Genomic DNA, 12,019 nt, shown 5'->3' with positions numbered 1-12,019 from the left:
CATCATATCCTTATTCTAGGACCTCATTATATTACAACGAGGATTTAATACTGTCATATACAAGGCTTCTAATCCACATGACTACACATGAAATAATCATGCATAATAGTACCATCATATGATAAACGAGTTCGTATACATACATAAGATCTTGATATCGAATCAATGACCTATCTGTTATAACCTAGCCATAATAATGATCATTACAATAATAACGACAATATAAATAACAGTGTGAATAATCGACTACTCAAGACAACAAAATACCTAGCTGACCCAGGTGTACCAACACCTCCCCAGACTTAAACGGTTCAATCAACATCCAACAACCTAGGGCATACTCTACACCCATACTTGTGCAACTGTCCCAACTCGAATGATAGACATAGGTTTATACTGGTGATAGGCAGTGCTCATACAGGAATAAATACAAAGTACACAATAAATATCACAATGTCATCATCATAACCATTTCCATCATAACTGTCATCATCATGACCATCATCAACTTAATCAACCTATGACCTTTCCGGGTATCAATACATCATCACAATATCCTCTAACCTTGCCGGATATCAATATCATCACCATAATATCCTCCGACTTTGTCGGGTATCAATATCATTATTATAATAACCTCCGATCTTGTCGGGTCGAGTATCAGTATATGATCACAATATCCTCCAACCTTGCCAGGTATCAATATATCATCACAATATCCTTCGGCCTTACAGGGTATCAATATCATCATAACAATATCCTCCAGCCTTGCCGAGAATCAATAAATCATCATAATATCCCCCAACCTTGTCGGGTATCAATATATCATCATAATATCCTCCGGACTTATGGGGTATCAATATATTATAACAATATTCTCCGGCCTTGTCGGGTATCAATATATCATTACCATATCTTCTGGCCTTGCCAGGTATCAATACAATCATAAACATTAAGAAACATATATTTATAGATATCTAATAGGTGCACGAGTTCAAGACGTGGAAAAAGGAGGGTAAATCTACAAGCCTGTTAATATAATCATAATCATAATCATAACATCATAAAGCTTCTCACTTGTTAATATTTCCCAGCTATACGTTATTAGCTAACCAATGCTTATGATCATTAAACTACTAATTCACTAGTTTTCACAAGACCTCTAATTATTATTCTAAACATTATCCTTCACATAATCCTTATTCATGGGACAACAACTAACCATTATAAATTCAGTAGCCAATACCTAACATCCAGTAAAAATTCATCACTAGGCCATCATTGTCATTTATCCACTAATCATTATTATTAACTAATCAACTTTAAGCGGTTAATGATTAATAGCCGACACATTATAATTTATCATCTAACCATCTTTTATTAACTAACACCATTCGCAACTAACCATCATTTACCAACTAATCCTTGTTTATCAACTATCTAACATCATAAAGTTAGTCACGATATCACTAATCTTCACCTATGCTAAACCCGAGATCATCGTTATCCACGTATCAACCCTCACTAGCTACCATATTTCAGCTAAGAAAGATTCATTAACTAATACATTAGATTCTTAACCATCAAGTTCTATAGTCACATAATAGACAACTAGCTACCACATAGCTTAATCCTACGCAGGAAGAACAGACATAAGTTTGAATTTTACCTAGAATCACAATAATTATTGATATAATAATCATAAATGTACCAAAACCATATATGCCATCACAGTATTCAATCAGTGGAATAATAAGCATCATACCACATGTTCCACCATCTCATACTACAGAGATGTGTATACAAATATATATAAATATGCATATTCATATTTTGTAATTGCATCTTTTATAATGATAAATATTTCTCAAATATCCAATCAGTATCATAACACGGCCCTCAGCCCAATAATATGCTCAAAATAATCACAACATCATAATCACGACCTTCAGCCCATATATATATCTGAATGTATATCGATAATCATATTTATAAGTTGTAGCATATCTCTAATAATTTCAAATATAGGAGGTATCTTGCATATATGAGGCATAATATCAATAAGCATGTAATAATCTCTCATATATAAGGCATCTCACATCTAAGAGGCATAATATCAATAAGCATGTAATAATCCCTCACATAGGGGGCATCTCACATTTAGGTGGCATAATCTTAATAAGTATGGAATTCTCTCTGACATAGGAGACATCGCACATCTAGCAGGAATAATATAAAGAAGCATGTAATCATCCCTCACATTTGGGGTATCTCATATCTAGGAGGCATAATATCAACAAGCATATATTCCTCTATAAAATATCTCATATCAATATGTCATGCAACATGACTTATGGAGAGTATCATCTCTCTCGGCAAATTTTTATATTTAAGAGGAATATCATCTCTATAGGTCCAATAATCATAACTAAAGGGAGGTAGAATCACTATAGGGTCAACATCATATCTAAGAGGGAATAACATAGATATAGGCTCAACATCATATTTAAGAGGATTAGCATCTCTATAGTCCCAACAACAGTATCTGAGAAAAACACATAATCATTTAATAAACCATGGAGTAACCTTATATGAAGGTTTATTAATTTCAACCATGCCTAACATCCGCAACTAGGTCCAAAAGGCTAACATAAGTTTTGCCCTAAGTGTGCCAGACAATCCCACTTCTAATCCTTAATTTCCATATTTAGGAAAACTATGCCCCAAACTAGGCTAAGGTATCTAGTTTCAACTTCTAGATGTTAAGAAATTTATAACCAATCTTAAGATAGGAACTTCATCTTGGAACAAGGGCATATAAGTCAACTCTATCCAAATCACGATATCAATACTACCACACTAGTTCGATAAGATTAAAACATGCTAATCATGCTTCCAACACTAAAACCATATCCCAAACCTAGCATAATATCGTATCCATAATTCAAACTAATCTAAACTGGGGGAAGGTAATCGGATTCTCAAGGGTTATAACCATACTATTTTACAGGTCCAAAACCCTTATCTAATCCCCAAACATAAAAAATCGAGGCTAAGTTATTCTTTGCATAATCAATCCTAACATCCACATTAACATGCATTTTATATCGACACCATCTACAAAGAAAAGTAAATAGAAGCCTACCTCGAAGCGAAACTGCAAAACCTCACATCATGCACCATATGATCGACTTTGCTTCATAATCCCCAAAATGCTATCACACTAAGAAAACCATAATCCACTCATCAATACGAGTCTAACGATACCCATATCGCACTATTGTGCTTCAAGTCCCAAAATGACACCAAAATCCCTAGTGGATCCCACATACGAAAAATGAGTTTTCGAGACCAACCAATTGTTCAAATACCATTAGGGAGTTATTACCCTCAGTAATAAAGTGAATAACAAACTTGTTTGGGATAAAATCAAACCTCAAGTCACTAGGGTTTTTAGGTCAAGAAATCAAGAATGCAACACTAAAATTAAAGGATTCATACCTTAGATTCGATATTAAATAGGAATATGCAAGTTATTCAAGCTCCCAATCAACACCTAAGACTCAATTTAAGGGCTACATGCTCTATTAGGGTTTAAAGGACTTAAAATAATAGAGAAATGTCCAATTCTCAGTCAAAAGAGTACTTAAACAGTCCTTCCTAGGCCCTTATCTAGGGTAATTATCAACCCATACGTGCCGCGATCATGACATCACAATCATGAGTCTCATTCTGCAAAAATGGCTCGTTGCTGCACTATATGGCAGCTGAAACCTGGAATTTGATTCCATGTTTCGGCCAATGCCTTGGGATGCATTCGGAATCAAATTTTTGTAAACAAAATATGTAACCACACTCAATTTGATGTTTTGAATGCATTGGAAATATCAAATTTTTAATCTGAGGTCATTTCGACCACATATGGGTCCCATACCAAAACTTTAAATTTTTAACTTTTTGATTGATAGGTTGAAATGAGCTCTAGTGCACTTGGACCCAAACCAAAGGTCTATCTATCCCAAAATTGGTATTTTGGATCTGCTAGCACAGTCGAAATTCACATCCGAGATCATTTCACTGATGTTTTTACCTAGTGGCTATTTGGACCTGTAAAGACTTCTAAATAAGGAATTAGTACTAAAAATTAAATGAACTACCCGATAACTGAACCGTCGATCCTAGTAAGTAATTAATGAATTGGGAAAGCTTTGCAGATACTAAATTGGTGAAAATAAGCATAAATATGAAAAATGACCTGAAGGGTCATTACACCCACAACATCATATAAGACCCCGCATGGTCAAACATAGCAAATAATGTCTCAAAACTACCAATTCACAAAAATATACGCCCTCATACAACCATAACACAATAATATAGCTATTTTCATGATTGGTTCATACACCCTTAACATAATTTTATATTCATTTTAACTACTATGTCGAGTCTGAAGAAAGTTAAGCCATAACCTACCTCGATGCCGAAATCAATATATACAAACTTTTAATAGGGAGCTTTCATCTCATGCACAGACCTAAAATTAGCTGAAATGTGCAAATATAGAATCTATGCATCAAACGATAGCCAATGATACCCATATTGCCCATTTTTGGGTTTAGGTCATAATGGACCCCCAAAATAGGTTTTAAAAAAATAAGGATAAAATCAGAATTTTATTCCAAAAATATATTTTCCATGATTAAAGGAAATCATTGAAGGAAATCTAAGTGAAAATGGGTTAAAATTAAGGTTTAAATTGCAAAATTATTAATTTAGTCCTTTCGAGCCAAAGTCCCCAAATTCCACCCTTGAATTTAAGTTTTAAAGGGACTTAAATGGTAAGAATCAAAGAACAGTGATTGAAATAGGAGTTTTGGAGCTTACCCAAGCTAAAAATGGAAAAAATTACCCCAAAACCTGAAAGCTCAAGCGTTGTGCCTCAAAAATACAGAGAAAATACAAAAATGGGGGGTATAATCCACCCAGGCATCGCTTAAGCAACTACCAGGTCACTTAAGTGACCAACCATCTCTTAGATGATGCCTCCTTTTCGCGTAAGCGATCAACATATCGTTTAAGCAACAATCGCTTAAGTGAGCCTAGTGTTGCTTAGGGGACACTTTGGATGTAGAGCCAAGTCTCTTAAGCGACCAAAGTGTTTCTTAAGCGTTGCACAGCTAGAGACTTGGAGAATTCAAATTTCTACAGACTTCTTAGGATCCATTTGGAACCCCAATAATGCTTCAGACTCAATAGCAATATTAGATTTCTGAAAAAAAAAAGATATTTCCACAATGTTAATCCCCAAAATCTAATTTTGTAGCTTTCCAAACTGAGGATCAAAATGAGATATAATAGTAAAACCACATAACCATGTTACTAATATAAAATCAACATTCTAGATTTGTTGGCAGAATTCGTTTTGCCATCTGGAGCACAAATCAGTAAATATTGATCATAGTCAACTATTAAGCTTTTATATCCACCAAAAACCACAATCTCACAAAAATCACATAAAATGTATTTGGAAATGTGCCAATTATCCCCACTTCCCTAAAATATCATAAAGAAACCATGAAGGGGGAGGGGTAAATGGTCAAATCATATAGAACTAAATATTTCATAAAAATCAAAAAACAATAAGGTCATTACATCATCCACCACTAAGAATATAGTTCGTCTACAAACTAAAGGCAAGTGAAATACCTGAATTAGTTAAAAGATAGGGATAACTACCATGCATATTGAACTCAACCTTCCAAGTAGACTCATCTACAAGTCGATGTCGCCACTGGACCTTAACCACAAGAATATATATAGAAGACAATCGTCTAACATCTCTAGATTAAATGGAGATGGAATCCTCAATGAAAAAAACCTCTCATCTAACTGAATTGAATCTCACTGAATTACACGAGACTCATCAAGAATATAACGCCAAAGCATAAAAACATGAAAAACTGGATGAACAACTAATAAATTTGGGGTTAGTGAAAACTTATAAGCCAAATCCCCAATAGTTTAAATAGTCTCAAAAGATTTGACACACTTAAGGTTACCCTTTTTCCAAACTTCATCACGCGCTTCATGGGTGACATACGATGGAAGACTGAATCACCAACACTAAATCTCTACGTATAAAGTCTATGATTTACATAACACTTCTGCATAACCCAAACTCTATCCAGAAACTCACAAAGAAAGTTAGTACCTCGAGATCTATTATTATAAATCTCAAACTAACCAACTGAAGTAAGCGTCAATGCCCACCATACAAAACCTTAAAAAGAGCCATCTCTATATTAGAATGGTAGTTATTATTATATTCAAATTCCACTAAACCTAGATGCTACTCCCACTAACCACAAAAGTCCATCAAACAAGTGTAGAGCATATCCTCCAAAACCTAAATAATTTTCTCTGGCTCATCATTAGTCTGGAAGTGAAAAGTTATACTAAGATTAACTCCAGTACCTAACTCCTTCTGAAAAGTCTTCCAAAAGTGAGATGTTAACACTGAACCATAATTTAAGATAATAGTCACTGGAACACCATGAATTTAAACTATCTCATGAATATAGATATGAGCTAACTTGTCAGTATTGAAAAACCATGAACTAAAAGGAAATGAATAGATTTTGGTAATCGATCCACGATGATCAAAACACAATCAGAATGAAAAAAAGTATATGGGAACCTGATGTCTCCCAAAATTATACCTATAAGAAGTATGATGGAGTCACTGTAAAATATACAATCCAATCAAAGTTGGGGTCTAACCAACAAGAAAGAAACCAAATATTTCTCAAATTTGCTGAAGCAATCAAAAAAATATAGAAAAGTATATGGGGGTATATTTTGACAAAAATATCAAAAGTAACAAATCTTGCTCGCTTTGGTTGAAATCAATTTGAGATAAATAGTAGGACTGTGTTCCTCCTAATATCCTAACATGGTATATTTATCATGCTCCACTGAACTATCCTAACATCTTGCATGCAAAATCTGATAAGATATGTATCACCAACCATCTTGTGAATGCCTTTGATCAATTTCACTTTTTACCTTTTGAGTCTCAGAGTGTCTCCTTACTAAATCTTATCCTGGATCCCAGATTAACAATTGCGTTTTGATTTTCTAATTAATTAGATAAGGGTTGATAGACTCAAATTACTATTGTGATCTATTTTTTCAAATATCTACCTCTCTTATAAAGTACGTATTGAAAACACGTAGGTTCTTAACTTTTGTAGACATTAGGAAAGCAATCACACAAAAAATCACAATACATCTAAGAATATTGATCAAGAATAATTTTGTACTTCTTCTATTTGTTATTCCATCAAGGTTCCCACAACCCTAGTTAGTTAGTTTAGCCTCTCATATTTGAAAAAACATCCATTCAGTTCAATAAAGAAAGCATATGAATAATCTTACAGTAATTTAAGAACAAAACCTAGAATCTCACATTAATAATTAACCATAAAACCAAGAACAAAGGATTCAAAAATCAAAAGTCGAATCTCAGAATCAATATAATGTTGTGATTATAAAGAGTGCATAAACTAATAAAAAACATCGATAGGGTATTTATAGATTACATTAGAACCCTAAAAATCCAAACTAAAATGAAAAGGAAAACTAGGTCGGTGACCACTTACGGACCATCTTAAGGGTCGTAAGTTGTATTTACGAGCCCCTAGGTGGGTCGTAAGTGACAAATAAACTTCAAAGATGTAGAAAAAACCTACAATGGCACTTATGGGGGTTGTAAATCGTACTTACGCCCCATAAGTGACTCCTTCGTAATTGTCAAACTAATCTTCAGACTTTATCTTCTCATAACAATTTCCTTTGATACTTGTATGGCCAATTATGGTGGCTGTAAGTGACATTTACAGTCCGTAAGTAGGCCTATAAATGAGGACTTTTGCACACTTCAACTCATTTTCTTCTTTTAACCTTTGGAACCAAGTTTCCTATAAAATAAACATAAAAACACATCATATCTAACAAAACAAACTTAAGTACTATCATATTTTCTGAGTTTTAAGCATCGACAATACAATGAAACCATGGCACATCAACATCCTCGTCATAGAGCATTTGTACATCCTTAGGCAACAAATGCAATAATAAAATAATACGATGCTTAACTAAGAGAAACTCAAGGTACCTACAGTAGTCAACTCAATTTCAACTCAAAAACATTACCCCTTCCAATTTCTAACCTTTCAAAGCTACATTGAGGATTTGTGTAGCACAATAATATAACACAACCGAAACAAGCTATGGCATTACATAAGCAACAAATAATAAAGAGGATAAATAAGTTATACTACCCAAAGAGATAAGCAACTAGCAATATAACCCATACACCCTCATAACAAAGAAGCCCCACTCTCACAGTAAAATAATGCATATCAATATGAGGATGATAACAAGACACTCACACTCATAAAATAAATTCCAATCAATGTGCATATAATATCATAGGCTTGACCTTATTTTCTTTATGTTAGTTTTTTGGATAGTCCAACAAGGATCACTATAGGACTTTATTGCGTTTGTAATGTAGATTTGGGGGCTCATATGGTACATAGGGTCCATTTCTCAACGAACATCCTTTTGTTTCTCCCTTATTTCTCTATCTCCTCTTTTATTCTTATTCAGGTTGGGTATGGTTCCTTTATTTTTCATTTTATTTTTCAATCTTTTTACTTTTTTCTCACTTTTTTTACCTCACCAAACCCTACTTTATTTTCTTTTATTCAAACCCTTATTCATATCCAATTCTAACTACGCACCCCTATGATAGCCATCCTTAACTTAGGTGATTCGCCTGAGTTGACATGTACGATTTCCAAGGAGGGACTATGGCTAAAATAGATTCATTGTAACTAAACTAGGAAGGTAAAAAGTGAAAACATAATAATGGGTCTATGTAGACTCAAATCAGGGATCAACGGATACATATTCATATATTGATGGTCATTTAGACTAAGAATGGATTAAATTTAAAAATAGTCTATGATCATGTCCTAACCCGCTATCCTACAACCTAGGCAAAACTAACTAGAAAAGTTCTGGATTAAATGCACAAAGGGAACTAGGTAAGTATCTCACACATACAACACATAAGGTTGTATTACTAACTACTACCTATCCAATTCATGCATATTGTAAGTTGTGATTATTTTTTCCTAAATCTAATGCCTTTCATATCACACGATTCATACAAACTTTTTGGAGGGGTATCATTTTTTTCAAAACACTTCAAACAAAAAAATGTGTCAACTGCCTTTAGGTTCCTTAATTTTCTCTTAATTAAAGACAAACAAAACATAACACATATACAACACAAACACAAATTGACTGAAGCATGTTGCCCTTACTAAGAACAGACTTTGAGGAAAAGAGACACGATAACAAAAACCCTAAGATGACATATAGACCGATAAGTAGGCCTACCTCCAAAGAATAGGCATACATTACCCCCAATGCATTGGCCAGCCATAAATCAAGAGAGTTAGGAACATACCTATGCCACCTCAAGTGTGTAGATATGACATCACTCACACTAACATAAGTTATTACAAATGCAAAATAACAAGATACCTTGGGTTGCCTTCCAACTAGTTCCTGATTTAATATTGCATCATGATGTGGGTACCTTAATTAATCAGACTTCATCAAGGTAGCAAAAGGGTTGGCCTCTACTTTTATGAACATAGTTTATAATTAAAACTAACTTCATGTCAGGTGGCTGTTTCATAGTTGTGCTAAAATTGAATGTGACTTTATTATCATTTAGCTTGAACTTAAGAAACACCTCTTTCCATATCCACTAATTATTTACCTTTGGCCAAAAATGTTCTTCTCAAAATTATGGGCATCTCAAAATCAACTTGACAATCCAAGAAAACAATGTCAGCCAGAAAGATTAAGTTGTCCATCTTTAATAAAACATAAAATAATATTCCTATGGATATTTCTCCGTATAATATTCCATCAATGACTGTATCATTATTGGTTCAAGAGGTCTTAAACCAAACTATTTGAAAACTGCTATTGGCATCAAGTTAATGTTTGCCCCCAAGTCAAATGAATCTCTGGAAAATATAGCTGACCCAATTGTACAAGGAATTATGAATGCACTGGGATCACCTTTCTTTTGCACAAGTGATCGAGATATAATTTTACTAAAATGATGGAAACCACCAATATACTCATAACTGATAGTTTTATTCTTTGTCACCAAATCCATCATAAATTTTAGATAGTTAAGCATCTGCTCAAGAACTTCAAGAAAAGGGATATTCATACTTAAATTCATCAGCATAGCAATAAATTTCTTATACTTTCCTTCTTTATTTTTTTGTTTCAACCTTTGAGGAAAAGGTAGGGCAGGTCATGGAATAGGCTTCAACATAGGCTCAACTTATTTTCCCTTTTCTTTATACTTATCAACTCATTTATCCTCACCTATTAATTTCTGTGATGAGTTACTTCAAGTCACCAACTTCTCAGATTCCGCTTTGGGCTCCTCATCAACATCAACAACATCATCCTAAACCTCATCAACCACATTCATAGGGGAATCAATAGTCTCTTTCCCACTACAAGTGGTAATGGATAAGTAATAACACTTATTTCTCAAATATGGTACAATGTTGCTCGAAAGAGTGCTCGATTGACACTGATTTAAAGTAGTAGATATTTGACAAAACTATTGCTTAAGCTGCTTAATCGTGGTTACATAAGACTCTACCTTTTGGATAAATCCCGAAATATCTGCCTTAATCTCCTTAAGGCAATTCTCTTGAGTTTCTGACCCCTTAACCAGCTTACCAAGCAATGCTTCCATCTTTGACCAAAATTATTATTCCCTGGTGGACTGTAAGCATCATTCTTATCATTATAATCATCTTTTTGCCTTTATTCACTATCTTTTTCTTTTCTATGACACCTCTATCTATTATCATGATAGTTTTGGCCTTGATTCCCTTGCCTCGAGTTCCAAGTGTCTTGATTAGACCCTTGTCCCTTGGCTTAGAAACCCGTCATCTCTCGTGTATTGATTAAACCCTTGGTCATTGTCTTGGAAACCCGCCATCTCTTTATCCAGGTACTTTGCCTCTTCCATAATATCTGAATCATATAGCTTAGGATCTTTACCTTGTGTGGCCATAATATTCACCTTTTCTGAATTAAAAGTTGTGAATTGCTTGGGCAACAACCTAATCTTCATCCTTAACTGTAAAACCTCTTGAACTATAATATCATCTATGATTCTCTACTCGTTGTATGCACCAATAGCATAAGTACCAGCTCCTCTTCTAGCCTCTCGAGTATGCTACCCTCGATTGGTAATAGAGACTCAATCCAAAATTTTTGCAGCTAACTCCCAATAAAGACTCATAAAATCCCTACCAATAATAGTGTCTGCAATAGCTTTGGTATTGGTATTCAGAGATCTATAGAATATCTCAACAAAATTCCTTCACAAAACCCTATGTTTTGATACTATCAACAACTTATTCCTGAACCTTAACCATGCTAATGCAATTGCTTGAAATTATTAATCTAGCTCTTTAATTGTAGCATCCAAAAAGGAAGAAAGAATCATTCTAAGAACTACTTTTGCAACTCATTCTAATTAGTGATAGACCCACAAGGTAGTTCGCCTAGCAATAATATTGCTTCCCCAGCCAGAGAGATTGGGAACAACATGAGTCTCAAAGCTTCCTAACTAACCCAGGTAAATTATACGAAGTCTTTATCTTAACAAAATTCATGATATGCATGTTTGCATCATCAATTGGAAAACCATAAAGCACCCTCTTCAGATTTAGCATCATAATCATAGCACTCATAATATCATACTTCATTCCTTGGGGTAATTCAAAAGGAATGATAACTCCTGTCTCAGTAGGACCCCAAGTCATTCTATGGATCATCAGATCCGAGTAAGTACTAAAAGGCATGGGGTACTTGGACTCTATCTCATCTACCTTTG

This window comes from Capsicum annuum, chromosome 6, assembly GCF_002878395.1.
Source record: "Capsicum annuum cultivar UCD-10X-F1 chromosome 6, UCD10Xv1.1, whole genome shotgun sequence".
In the NCBI taxonomy this organism is placed as follows: domain Eukaryota; kingdom Viridiplantae; phylum Streptophyta; class Magnoliopsida; order Solanales; family Solanaceae; genus Capsicum; species Capsicum annuum.
The sequence above is the reverse complement of the archived record's forward strand: the minus strand, read 5'-3'. Positions refer to the sequence as shown.